Source organism: Balaenoptera borealis (genome assembly GCF_965194805.1).
Source record: "Balaenoptera borealis genome assembly, chromosome: 6".
Lineage (NCBI taxonomy): Eukaryota > Metazoa > Chordata > Mammalia > Artiodactyla > Balaenopteridae > Balaenoptera > Balaenoptera borealis.
The window spans coordinates 52,594,744-52,610,304 of record NC_138863.1 but is presented as its reverse complement, the minus strand read 5'-3'; positions in this window follow the sequence as shown (position 1 = coordinate 52,610,304).

The following is a 15,561-nucleotide window of genomic DNA, read 5'->3' as shown; positions in this document are numbered from 1 at the left end:
TAGTTGGAGGCCAGTGGGAATGCAAATTCAAAAGTAAATTCTGGGAGGTGAGGTCAAGATGGGAAAAATAAAAAATCTAGTCCAGGTACTCAAGTTTTAGGTAACAGTTCAAACACTACCTCATACAGGAAGCCTCACCTGTGCCCCCTGCTGGCAGTCACTTTTTTTAGCACCCTGCACCCTTCCTACCATATCTTCTATTAGATCTTTATTTTATTTATTACTTAATTCTGACTTGCATCTCTGTATATGGCAAGGATCACATCTTTACTCATAAAGCACCTAACACAGTGCTTGGCATATTACAGATGCTCAGTAAATAAATTTTAGCATGAAAGCAATAGGTGAATAGTTGGAGAGAGCAACATGATTATGTATTCAACTATAATGGAATAACCCAGAAAAAGACTTGGTTAACTTTTCCCACCGAGATCGTCAAGATAAGATAAAAGGAGAATGGATGAAAAAAGTTTCCAAGTCAAGCAATAAAATTAAACAAACAAAAATTGAGATGCCCAAATATTCAGGTTATAGTAAATGTTAAACTGGAGCAGTGCAGAGAAGTGAATAAGAGACAACACCATGGAATCGGATTCCATTGGTTTAAATTCAAGCTACACATTAGATTTGTGACCTTGTGGTATAACTTGTGTAAACCTCAGTTTTTTCATTTTTAAAATGAAGATTTTCATAATTTAATGCCTAGGTTGTCATTAGGTTTTGTTATGTGCATAACTTGTATATATAGTAAATGCAACAAATATTAGGTATTATTATGCCTACCCCAATTTTCTAGTCTCTGTTCTTTATTTGGTATAAAAATGATTGAATTGAATGAAATAAAAGAAATTTTCAAAATAATATTGGTAACTAGTATACAAAAGTTTTCATGTTTTGGACATCTTAGTAAGAGAGTTGTGAGCTTCTAGAAGGAAAGAACACTGTCTTGTTCTCCACTTTATCACCTGTATCTGCTGCACACTATGCACTACATATGGAATTTTATCACCAAATAGACAATAAACGTGAAAATATTCATCCTTCCTTTACTTCTTGTCTCTCTTCTGTAAGTGTGCTTTCATAGGTAGAAAAATATTAAACCAGAATCAAGAGTGCAGTCCCTGATGAAAAACTGAGATAAGTATGATATTAAGAGTATCAAGGACTTAAAACCAAAGTCCTGAAACAAGCCAGTTATGAGGTGATTGGTAAGTCTGCACTCTAGACATTGCTTGACAAAACTAGTTCTGACCTGTTAGATAATATAGTGCAATTACGTTATCTGCCATCTAACCCTCACGGTTCCTTTTGATTATTATAGATAGCTCGGGCGTCATTTTAAAATTGAAAAGCAAATTGATTTTGTTTTTCTGCACTGCCATCACCAAAAAGCAGTCTGCACGCCTTTCATTAGTAGAACTATGTATATAATTTACACATAAAGCTATCATAGACTTATCGTCCTAGACAGTATGCCTGGGGATAATGTGGAAATTATGCTCTTTTGTGTAACTGGGAAGGTCTCCAAGATGAGTGCCATTTCTTGGAACAGCAGAATTCTTTTCTCACATGAGCTACATGACAGAGGAGTGTTATACAGCTCACCCATGGATGCTGGCAGCCAAGTGACACCCAAACAGAGTTCTGATTCTGCATTATGTAATTGGAAATCCCCGCAGTGCAATAGCTTTTCAATGTGCACAGGGATCTAAATTAATGTCTCACTTCTACTCAGGGAGAGCTAGGCTGCCAATGATTTCATTTTTTTTTTCTTTTAGTTGAGGGATACAATTTATCTTAGAGAAAATTGTAATGGATGTTTCTGCATGTCTTTTTTTGCAAAATGAAGATGTGTGTCGTGCTGTCTTTTTTGTTTTCCTGCTTAATCCTTCAAGATGTGCGAGCTTATTACCTTTCAGTGTGTTTGTATGTGGTCGTATGTGTGTGTGTTTCTGCATTCATTCACTTGCTATGAGGTACTAGGAAGGTGCCTTGGCTATTGTACATATCACTTTTACACACAAAGCATGGTTGCTTAGTGGCCAAAATATGAGAAGTACTCTTCCTAAGGTAGCAGCTATTCTTCTGGCAGATTCCAAAGATAATGCCATTGGTTATTTTAGAATTACTATCGGATCTGTTGCCTATGATTTTCTTCCTTTCTTGGATGTGTTTGCCTTTTTGCAACTTGAATTGGAAAGTGTTGCTGCTCTTTGACCTAATTTTTAATAAATGATAGTTTACTTATGACATTTTCGTAATAAAAATGTGTTTCAATGGAAATTATTTCCTTTGGTTCATTTTTGGTGTTGCATGTTTTATAGTAAAACTGGATAAAGGCTTTCACCTAGAGGAAGACAATACTGATTATTTAGAAACTGGCATTTTTGATCCCTCACTGAATTCAAATGTGTGTGGAAACCCCTTACTTACCATTAACGGTTACTTGGATTCTCTAGAACATTCCAAAAGGAAAACATCTTTACATGAAAAATGTGCCTGGGCAGTGAAAGAAAAGAATGTATGTTTTATGGAAAACCAAGCTCTTCCTCTATCACTTGCAAACATTTCTATCTCAACTGCCCTAATCTATACTTCCACATTATCTTTCTAGAACCCTGGCAACAGTTTCCTAACTAGTTTCTCCACAAGTACTCTGACCCCCTCTAAACTCTTCTTTACACACGGAATTCACATTGGATCATATCAACCCCTTCCTCTCCTCAAAACCAACGGCATACCCAGGCTTAAAATTCTTCAATGGTTTTCCTTTGTTCTTAGAATAAGAAAACAAACTCTTATCAGGGAGCACAGGGCTTGGTTGGCTCTCCAGCCTCACCTCATTCACTCCCTGCTTCTCCTTCTCTGACCTCCCATCTCATTTGCCTTCCTTCAGGCCCTCAAAGGGGCCAAGTTCCCTCCCACCCACACATAGATCCTTGTACTAGGACACAGTAGCTCATGCTTTTTTATCCTGTTAACTCCACTCAGTCTTCTGATATCAGCTCAATTATCACTTCCTCAGGGAAGCTTTCCCTCACCAACACAATTTGTTCATTTCTTTTTAATATTATACTCCCATAAGCACCGGCTTTTCCTCCTTTTTGGCACTTTTTACAGTTGCAATTTTACATTCCTTGTGTGTAATAATTTTGATTAATATTTATCTTCCTTAAAACATGAAGGCAGAGATTGTAGCTCTTTTTTGCTTGACCTTGTATCCCACCACCAAATACAGTGCCTGCTATATGATAGGGTTTCCATAAATACTTTTTTCTTTCTTTCTTTTTTAATGAATGAATGAAGAAATGAAGCCACACAGCAAGAATTTGGAATAAACCTTTACTAAGTTTGTTGTGATTAAGACTAGAAAATATGTCCTTTAAGCTGTTAAAGTGTATTACAGCTTTTTTTTTGGTGAGATGATTTTGGTTATCAAGTTAACCAGCTGCATTTGAAAGCAAGGATCACTTAGATTTCACATGTCTGAAATGCCCATATGAGGAAATATATAATCATAGTATAACAACAAACATGTATTGAGTTCTTACTATGTGTCAGACAGTGTTCTAAGCTCTAAACCTGTGATAACTCATCTCTATCCACAAGTCTTCTGAGGCATTGGTACTTCCACTATCTGCTTTTTGTAAGTGAAGAAACTGAAATACGTTAAGTAACTGACCCGAGGTCGCAGAATTAGTAGGTGGATCTGAGAGGTTTGTAGGATTCTAGAACCCAGCTCTTCTACTGCCTTATTTAAAATAACATTATTAACATCTTTGTGTTTTGTCTATCAAGTAGGTGATGAACATTCTGTGTTTTGCCAAATAAGTAGGAGTAGATGAACACTTATCTTTAAGAATAAGTGCAGATTTTCTACTTTCCCTCCAATATAAGTATCATCTGTATTATATTTTCAAAACATAAATAAAAATTAAAATGATAACCTATTTTCCTCTTTCTGCTCAAAAAATTCGAGGGATTGTTTGAATCTGTACACTGGAATTTTAATGCTGTTTATGACCAGGTTCAGGTGTTAGTTATGATAACATGATACCTTCCATTTGTATATCATTTTACAGTTTATTAGGTACTTTTGTTTACATGCTGAATTTAAGTCTCTCAAATATCCCATAAGACAGGAATTAAGATCTCCATTTTAAAGATATGAAGGTGGGAGGTAGAGCTCTCAAACATACAGTGGATGGCTAGATCAGGGCTAGACTGCAGATCTTCTGTCCTCAAGACCAGCTACATGGGCTTTGTTACCAGAGGGCCTCTCAGTTACCCCAACATCACAGGATAATCTGCTTCTGGGGTACATATCTCCATAGACAGGGTCTGAGTGCTATTCAACATATGCTGAAATATTTTGTCACCATGTGTTCTCTTTTGTTTAATCTCTACTGTGAATTTTGAGTGAAATTCATTAAATGTGGTTTGTTGTGTGGAAAAGAGAGAATCTAAAGCTTTGGGTTTCTTTTTCTGATTAAAGAAGTATACCTGTCAAGTTATATACACACATCTATACTTACTTCATGTACACTTTATATATGTGTTAGTAATATTTTATAAGACTGCAAAAGAAGTATGATTAACAACATTTTCTTCACAGCTCGTTAGTATCCTGATTTCTAGTAAAAATGGTCTCAAACTGAGCTTAATGCTGCTATTTTCTTATTGTTAGCTGCTGGGAATAACAATAAGTACAAAACACTTAAAGAGATGTTAAAACAATTAAAATGGCATTTTTATGATAGGTTATAATATTAAGGCACAAATGATGGAGTTTTTAATGCAATAATTATTGCCTTTTTTATTTTCTGAAGATCTATTTTCTAAAAGCTTTCTTTTCAATCTTGCTCTGTTTACACCAAACCATTAAAACTTTCTTCAGTGTAAAATTAGCACAGGAAATGAGTGACAACAGGATAGCCTGCCTGACCTCCAGACTGCCACTGTTTTTACTTTGAAGGCCTGAGAGCTAGTGTGCATTGATATTCTACCAGCATTTACCAGAGCACGGTGGAAATAAAAACAGAAAATGTCTCTTCAAGATTTTTTTTTTCTTATTTCAATAGCCCAAAGTAGAGTATGATTTAGATTCCCCATCAAGTTTTGACTCTTTTCTGTAGTGGGTTATATCGACATGCTACCACATTGCCTCCCACTGTGGCTAGGAAGATGGGAATCATATGGGTGGGCAGAAGTAGGATGAAGAAACAACTCACTATTTTCTCATTAAAGCATTCCTAGATATAAACCAATAAGGTCAGCCAGGGGTTGTATCAGTAGTTACATTTGGTTATCTAAAATCAAAATTACACAACACAGTGTTCTGAAGTTCTGAGTCGAAAACTCAAATGTTGCAATCAGTGTTCGTTTCATTTTGCAAAATACAGCCGTTCCTTTTTAAAGGTTTTGACCTTTATAGAGAAATTTCAGCAAAGACCTAGAAAACAGCATGTTGCTGGATTTCTCCCTCAGCATAGCAGTAAACTTTATTAAGTATTTATACGTCTCACTTTCCACAGTTGTGTAAAACCTTTGCTCTTTGGGGAAGGAGAAAACCCAGACACTGAGAAGACACAGGGTATGTAATAGCCGTGAACATGAACTCAGAAAGACCTTGGATAGAGTCCTGGTCCTGCCACCTACTAGCCTTGAAGGAGGCTCCTCACCCACTAAGTGACAGGAAAGTATAGCTAATGACCACTGCCCTACCTACTTCCCAGAGTCAGGATGGGCCCCCAAGGTTCTGCCAAGTGATGATTCTGTGAAGCTTTATGCCACGTGGTATCTCCATCATTTTTATCCTTTACACAAGGACTGACGAATTAACACTTCTTTTATCTTGTTTCCTAATACCAGAGTCAATGATATCCCGGTCACAAAGTGAATGGCTCAGGAAGTGTAGGTCTGGAAGAACCAGATGACTGCAGAGAAGTGGGTCAGATCAGCAAGGTTGTGATGGTATTTGTGTACTTCATTAGCTGTCTTTGTTTTTATTCTCAGCCCTTCATAGTGCTTTAAATGGCAGGGCTTTTGAGAATGGGTATCCCAATTATATTACCGAGGGTCAAGGTTAAGCTTTATATAGGATGGTGGCAATTGGTTTTTGGCCATGGCTAGTTTCCTCATTATCTCCTTCAGGAACTGTCAAGAGTGTTTATGATTGTGCTGATAACGGCATGGATACCCAAATGCCCTGTGGTGGTTTGATTCTGCCATGTTGCTATCATTATAACATAAAATAAGGTGTGTTTTTCAACTTCTTTTAAATTAGAAGCCAGTGTCATTGTGGGTGGTAACGGTGGTGGAATAAACCAGTAACAAGAGGCATCTAATTTTTGTGCCCTTTCTCTCTTAAAGCTCACTTGGCTTCACGGCTAAGAATACACTTGGTCTAGCTCACACTCCCTTATCTGCTCCACACAGGGATCAAGACTCCTTTCTTTTTTTAAACCTGACATAATTATTGAGTAGATAATATATTCAAATGACTCAAAAAAACAGAAAGTGTACAAATATACATGAAAAATCTTCCTTGCTTCCCTGCCCACATGTCTAATTGGCATACATCCTTCTCTACCACAACCGTAAACAAAGTAACCCTGCTATAGATTTCTTGTGTTTATTTACAGAGATATTTTTAAATAGCTGTAACCCAATATAAGTTTATATTATTTGTCTTTCTTAAAAAACAAGTGAGTGTCTTAGAGTAACATACATGGTTTTACACCTTGATTATTTTTACTTAATATCTTAAGCATTCTTTTTAGGCAATACTCGCCCATGTAATTGTATGTATAAAATTATCCCTTTGAGAGGTTGGTTCTCAGGATATACTTCTGTAGCTGTTTGTAGTTTTTCTCAATGAACTGGGGAAAAAGCAAGGTAACCGGTTCTTCCAGAAGTTGAGCAAAAAAGTAAAAAGAGATGTTATTATGTTTATGTTTTGAGGATGGGTCCTTCCAGTACATGCTGTTTGAAGCTTGTGGGCATCCTGTTAAATGTCCTTCTTGTTTTCTAAAGAAAATAATGTGTATGAATATATTTATATCTCCTCCAACTCATCAAGATGCTGGTGTAATGACCTGACATTTAAAGAATATCACAAAGATCTAGTTAGATTTGCCTTTCAGAGATATCTAAGAAAAATCCTGGGCAAATTGGTGTTCATCATAGAGCTTAAATACCTAGGCATTGCATGCCTTTCTCTGTTCTCTGTATTTATATGTTTTTTGGAGAAAGGTCATAAGGTTTTTCTTCGTTGGTCCTAACATATCCAGCACACGTTTTCAGCAAAGTTCAGCATAGTGTTCTTTCAGTAGAGGCAAAAAATAAAAGTTTAAACACAGTTGATAAAATTCAGAATTTATAATCTTAAGTAAAAGTATATTATTTATAGAATTATTTAATATTTCTTAAATATTTATCCATTAAAAAAATCACATACTGATCATGAATACTGTTTCAGATGGTTTTTAGTTATGTAAATTATTTCTCTCCTGACTGTGTAATTACATGATGGACTGGTTTCTAGAGTATCATATACTTAATGTGAGTTTCTAAAAAATGCTTTAATCATATAATTGCTAGTTTATCAAGTAGAAAATATGGGTCTGAGAACACTATCATTATGTCGTTATTCTCCACAAAAGACTGTGAAACACACTGAAGAGGCCATTATGAGGCAAATAACAGTTTTCTATGGTGTCTAAATTTGCAAGGATTTAAAAAAAAAAAAAAAAAGGAACAGCAAAGAAAATGCCTAAAGGTAAAGTGTTTAAAATCTAGCCAGGCAATTTATCTTGTGTCTCTATCTCTGAAAATCATTCCAGACAAAGGACGTGAATAGGTAAGAGTAGAACAGTAAAGCTGGTAGATTATCCAACTCAATGAATGGCACTAATATTTAATAATTGATTCACTAAATTCCATGTAGAAAGCTGAAAGGAAATAAACTTGAGACTCACTATTTGCCCGAGGGTCTAGTTTCACTGTTCTTGCGCTTGTTATTATTGAGTATACCAAGTTCAAATGTGATTGCAAGAGATAATAGTTTAAATTCACTTGGTCTAGAGCCAGTAGGAAACGGGCATATTATCTGGAATGATTAAGTGGTACATTCAAATCTAGTTTTATAGTTTTCAAAGATTAAAAAGAATTTTTTTTGACTCAGTGGGTATCATAAGTCAGAAAATCTATTTATTTTCAACAAAGTCTAGTAAAGTCCAAGGTAAAACTGCTCCACCTCTGGGTTTAGTGTGAGAAGACAAGACTCCTAAAATCCTCTCTCTTTCTCTCAATATATATTTGTTATATACATATTTCTCCCCTCCCCCATTTAAATGGTTATACCCACAGCTCTGAGCAGGAGGAAAGCCAAAACCAGGATGTAGATTTATAGATAAATGGGAAGGGTTGAAGCTGTTCCTATCTTGTGGCCTCAAGATTAAGTAATTGTTTACTCAGTTACTGTTTAATCTGCTATTGAACCTAGCTCATGATTAATATATCCAGATAATTTGTATTTTCATGCAATAAAAGCATTTTTTTTCCTCCAATAAAGTAGTGATTTAAAAGTAATAGGTTGTTAAATCACTGCTAAACTTTGCTATTTAATCATTTGATTTACTTCCACCTATTAAAAAGAAACTAAAACCAACATTCTAAGAAAATGATGAGTTTTTCAAGATGTTACTTTGTTACTGAGTCCAAGCTCATCACACGACAGGCCAATAAATCAAGAGACAAATTGTTAGGGCAAGGAATGATGACTTTATTTGGAAAGTCTGCAGACCAAGAAGATGGTGGACTTGTGTCCCAAAGAACCATCTTGCCCAAGTTAGAATTCAGGCATCTTTTATACTAAAAGGGGAAGAAGTAAAGTCAAACATTTCCTAGTTGCAGTCAGCCTCCAGAGGGGATGTGTTAATTCCTTCCTTCCCCTTCCACACAGGTGGACCTAGTCAGGATATTTCCTGTGAACTAAACAAAGGTATTTTACCTTAATGCTCATTACCTGGGAGGCAGGGTTCCCAGAGATGGACATTATGTATAATTTAGGCTTAAAGGCAACATCCCTTTAGTGATTACCTTTTAATAGAATACAAAGGTTCTTCCCTGCTACAAGTTTGCTGACATAAGTGAAAATTGATGCATTTCTGATTATACAGGTCTGTCAAGAAAACCCGGAACTTGAGGGAGGTCTGTTGGTTGGTGACTTCTATGACTCAGACTGGGAGTAGTGTGGAGTAGGCTTCAGAGTCTGGGCTAATGGGTCACAACGTGTGGCTTCAAATTCTGGCTCTGCCACTTACCTCTCTGTGACTTTGGTCAACTTACTTAGCTTCTCTGTACTTCAATTTCCCTATCTGTAAAATGGAGATGGGGAAATTAAGTACTTCATAGAAGATTAAAGGCCATGTTGTGTGCAAAGTGCTTAGAAGTCAGTGGGGCATGTGGTCCACACTCTTTAAATGTTAGTTCTTGGCTTATGTCCCAGTAATCCCTCCTGTTCCCTCTATCTGTGGCTTTCCCTCTTCCTCCTACACCTTCACGAGTCTATGATATCCCCTTCCATAAAAATAGTTGGTATTTAAAACATAACTTTTTAAACACTTTGTTTAAAAAGTGTCTCTGCCACTTAATAGCTGAGCAATCTTGAGAAGGTTCTTTAATTTCCGAGCCTAATTTTTCTCATTTGTAGGAATCTGTTTTCTTGTGAGGCTCAAATGACATGTTAAATGTGAAAATACTTTAAAATCTTCAAATTATTAGAGAGTATAGCTTGAAGTGCGAGCTATAGAAAGGCAAAGATTGTGTCCTTATTTCTATCTTTTTTTGAACAGAAGTTATTTTTTTCTATTTGAATAGATCTTTAGTTCGGAAAACTGGAAAATACAGAAAAGCAGAAAGAAGAAAAAAATTTATATTTCTTCCACTCAAATATTGTTAACATTTTGCTATAGTTCTGTTTATTTTCCATACATTATATTATTTAAGTTATACTGTGGAAATATAATTTGGTATTGATCATGTCTTACTTTAATTAAAAAAAATTTTTTTATTGAAGTCTAGTTGATTTACAATCTTGTGTTACTTTAAGTGATTCAGGTATATATATATATATATTCTTTTTCAGATTCTTTCCCCATATAGTTTACTATAAAATATTGAGTATATGATTATGGCTCCCTGTGCTATACAGTGAGTCCTTGTTGTTTATCTGTTTTATATATAGCAGTGGGTATATGTTACTCCCAAATTCCTAATTTATCCCTTCCCCCCAACCTTTCCCCTTTGGTAACTGTAAGTTTGTTTTCTATGTCTGTGATATCATATGATATTTGTCTTTCTCTGTCTGACTTACTTCACTTAGTATGATAATTTTTGCATATTGATAGCATACCAACATTAAAATGTAATTAAAAGCCATTATTCTTTAAGTCACTATTGTCAACTTCTCTTTCTTTATATATTATATACACATGCATATATATGTACAATACAGTTTTTTTCCTTCTTCTTGATTTGTGTGTTTTGTTTGCCTTGCAGTGTGATATATGCATAGCCTTTATTTTGCACTTTTGGATATGCTGTAGAGTTTTACTCTTAGATGCTAAAAATTATCATAAGAACAGCCATCTTTATCTTTAATTCTGTCTCCAAATCAGGTACCTTTTACTCAGCTGCATTATAAACAATCAAAATGTTCTACTCTTAGGTATATTTGTCTTTATACCTTACTTGTTCAAAGTTGGAAGGAAAAAAAAGTTATGAAAATTTGAAGTTGAGGGCAGGAACTTGACAAAACCCCCAGCTTTAAGAATCAGAAATTTGAATCCCCCTCCATGGACTAACATAATCTGAACCCAATAGTCAGTAAAGCTAAGTTATAGACTGATAGTGATTTTCAAGCTGCAGATGATCAAAATAGGTGTAAATATACATACACTGAAATAATCTTAAGTTAGTTAAGTCATAGTTTATTAAAACATCATAGCATTTACAGTTATTTAAGGACAATTTTTTTAAAACATAAGTTGTGGTGTAATTTTTGCCAACTACTTTACTCATTATTAACTAACCATATAATATGATTGGAGAACTTAGAGAAAAGGAAAAATAGGAAACAGACAATGAGTAAAGGTGCAAAAAAAATACAATTAAAAAAAACCCCACACAGATTAAAAGAGATGCTCAGGTAAAAGGACAGCTATGAGACTCGAGTTGAGGCAAACAGCATCCATGGAGATCCACGCTAGCAAAGTTGAATCAGACCTTAAATTTGGATGGTTCAGCTGAGCTTACTTTCAATACATAGGTTTAATTGTTCCCATCCAGGAAATATTTACTGAGTGTCTACTATGTGCTAGACCATCTGCTAAGACATTGGGATTTAAGATTAAAAGAATTGATAAAGTCTCTGTCCTCCAGATCACAGTGTAATGGTGAAGACAGATATATACACAGATAATTTAAAATGCCACATGGCAAAAGCAGTGATGGTGTTAGGCCCCCGTTATTATAACATCCAGGAGAAAGAACATGAAGCCTCTCCTGATCGGGTGGGGGAGTACAGTTTCAGGGAAGGATTCCTGGGGGAGGTGACATTGAATTGTATGACTATGAGGAGTTACGCATGGTGGAGGGTAGAAGACATATAAACCAAACCCTGGAAGTGACAAAGTGCCTGGTGTGCTAGTTCTGTGTTGTCGGTGCATGATCAGTGAGGCTGGGAGGCTAGATAGCTAGGCAAGGGCTAGATCATGAAAGAGCATGGTGGCTATATGAAGATGTTTGGGCTTTACTCTGAAGTGGAAGGGGGAATCATTTGAGATTTTTTAAACTTCAACTTACACTTTAGATAGGTTATCCTGCTTTCTCTGTGGAGGATGAGTTGACGGAAATGACAGATGCATAAAGCAGAGAGAACATTTATGTTCTATGACATTTTAGAACTGCTTCATAGAAGATCTTCAGAAAATTAACAAAAAAGACTAAAAATAACTCTGTGGTTTTTGTGTGACAATTTTGCTCTTCTCTGTGGACAGAGAAGCCTATGGAGGGAAAACACAGGGCATAGATGGATTACTGGGGAAGAAAAACAATGAGATTTTTCCTTCCAGCCTCCACTGCAATCAGGGGAAAATGGAAGCTGTCCTCCTTGGAGACGATATAGGTGAAAACTGCTTAACAATTATCACTGGAGAATGGCTTTCTTAGAAGCAAAATTTTTATTTGGGGAACTTATTTAGAAGTCTCTAGTTTAATCAATTTGGCAATCCAGTTTTTACTTTTTATCAAATTTCATTTATGTTTCCAATATCTATATTGAAGAACTAGAAAGGATAAATGTATGGAGTGGTAAAATTAAGATAGAAGAGTCTAAGATAATAAACAATTTTTTCACTGACCATAAAGGATTATAAGCTTAAAAAAAAGATTATAGCCCCCAAAATTAGGTAATTGCATAAGAGCAAGTATGAATTTTGTTAATAATGTACAATGTTTTTCATTATGAACAAACCAATATATAGAGAGCCCTAAATCAGAGGAAACATCTTTTACAATACTGCAGCTTTCTCATTACCCATTTCAGTGGCAGTCTCAAAATATTCTCTAAGTCTCATTCTCTGCCCCTCACTCCTCTGGTTTTATGCTGGCACAAAAAGCCTCCACGTATGTTGGAGAAGATGGTTTACAAGTGGTTGGGATTGGCTTTAGAAAAGAAGGGAATAATTAGGGATAAACAATTATTTACCACATAAAGCTCTACACTAGTGCCCATTGTGGGTTAGTGGTGACATTGTTTTACTGACTATTTTAATTAGTATTGGAGTAAAGAAGCCAGAGTGAAATGTCAAATTTCCTTATGATGCAGCCTTTTCTGGCCAGTGAAATCTCAGAGAGAAGAAGAAACTGCAGGCTCTGCAAGTGAGCAGAAAATAGACAGTAACTTTGATACAGACAAGTGTAAGACAGTCTTTATGGAAAATAATTAGAACTTATGAACTAATGGACATCTTGTAGATGATTTTATTTGTCAATGTCAGCTTGATATTCTTTCATGGCCAAATCATGGAAATTATCAGAAATGCCCTTTGAAACCAACCAAAGTATTATAATAAAGCTGTTTTAGAAACAGAATTTTAAAACCTATATTATTAGCTATTACTTTGGATGTTTTGCATCAAGAAAGCCAATGAATTGCAGAGAATGAGGGGTCACTTCTTATAGCTCCAAGCAGCAAGCTTGAAAACATGTAAAGAAGTTAGTAAATATTTGAGGCTGAGGTGGTCCAAATTGAAACTATACATGTTGTCAAAATGTTTAGATAAACTTATAATGACAGATTCTGGTTAGATTCTTCAAGGAATCCAGGACAACAAAACCTTCCTGTACAATGGACGTGGGCATGCGCTTGGGAGTCAGAATGAATTGTTTGGGCAAGTTACTTGAGTTAGAATCTCCTTTTTGTAAATGAAAATAATAAATAGCACCTACCTCAAAGAGTGAAGATTTAATAAAGTAATACGTGTCAAGCTGACGTTGGTGACTTGAATTTAACACAGTCCTTAGCACATAGGAAGCACTTTATAGGATGGTTATTATGCCATTATTATTATTACGTTATTCTTTTGTAATGTACCCCTGTGCAATAGATTGTGACAGGTGTCTGAGCTGAAGGGGCCACAGGTCTGAATTTACAAACCATTTCTTAGGTACAATCTTGTATGAGTCAGGGTAGACTAACTGCTGTTATGACTTACTCTGAAATCTCAGTGGCTTAAAACAGCAAAACGTTTACTGCTCAAGTTGCAGTCCAGTGTGGATTGGCAGGGTCTGGGTGGGAGCAGGAGCTCTAGTTCGTGTAGTTACTTAAGGACATGATTCCCTTTGTCTAGTGGCTCCACTATGCCCAAGGGATTTGAGTTCCTCCCTCGATCCTTGGCATTGGACCAGCTGATGAGGGAAGAAAGAAAATTGGAAGGGTTTATGGGCCAGCCCTGCAAGCTCTGTATATTAATCTGCCCACAGTTCATCATCTGGAACTTAAATACATGGCCCACTCTAACTGCATTGGAGGCCTGGAATTGTTGTCTAGCTGTGGGACCAGAAAGAAAAGGAAATATCTGTCACAGATCTCTTCCTGAGCTTTCATCTACATGTCAACCAGAATAGAAAGTGGAAATAAGAAATTCCTAGTGTATCACACCATACTCAGAATATGAAACAAAGGGTTAATCAACTATATTAGATAATCAATCATTCTAATTATTAATCCTTGCTTTCAATAATAACATTTAATAAAATTTTCAATTTACAAAATACAGTCATATCCCTTAAGTAGGTAGGGTGGCATAGTGAAAAGAGCATGGTCTTTGCGATAAGACAGGCTTGGATTTAACCCGAGGCTCCCACGCTTGCTACGTACGTCAGCTGAGGCTGGTTAGTTACCTCTTTATGCCTTCATTTTTCAACTGAAAAGTGAAATAAAGAATCCTTTCCTTGAGAATTATGAGGATTAAATAATTACAATGAGCAAAGCATCTGTCTTAGTAGCTACTCTTTTTTCTTTTCTGATAGTGATTATCATTTGACTGACTTATTCAACACTTTCGAGGTATTATTAGCTCCAGGAAACTAAGACTCAGATAAATAATTTGTTCAAGTTCAGCTAGAACTAAACCTACTTTTTCTAATTCCAAATCCCATGATCATTATTTTCCCAATAAAATACATCAGAAATGTTTCAATTAATATAGCACAAAAGAACTTCAAAGGCAAGCACCTAAAATATATATGGAAATATATCTAATTGTGGCTTACTTAAAAGATTACAAGGTAAATCCATACTAAAGAAAATAAAATCCTCAAAAATTTCAAATATTTACCTATCATCTTAAATTCTGTGCCCCACACTCCTTCCAAATTATAAATTATGTCTTCCCACTTAGACATAATTTCTATCTCTTGGGAATAAAGTGTGTAGTGTTATTCTTTGTGTGATTCTTTGTGGTTCAACTGTAAGTCAAACAAACAGCAAAGTTCTAAGATACCAAAACAGCCTAGGTGGAAACTCTAAACTGCCCTTAACAAATAACCCAGTATAGACATGTATTGTATAACCTTTTAAGGATTACTATTATTCTGTACCACTATGGAAATTACTTCATTTCTGGGTAGACAGTATCTTTAAGGCCCCAGGACCCTTACTTAGTCTGGTTGGTGAGAGTTCTTTTAGGAATCACAGTTGTAAACATGGACTTAATTAATTTTACACCCTGTTTTTCACTTTTTTCCCCACGAGCATTTTAAGTTATATTCACACCTATTAGTAAACTAATGACTGCATATCTTTTCATGCTTGTCCTTGTATTTTTTTGTGTACATTTTTCTCACCCACTTCTAACTTGGCTTCACACTTTTATACTAGAGCTCATTAGTTTTACTTCCTTTCTACTTGGCCTGTATCCCTCTGTGTTTATGCTTGGTGAAATAGCCTGCTTTGCCAAAAAGCGACGCAGAAAACAATATTTCTATTTGAAA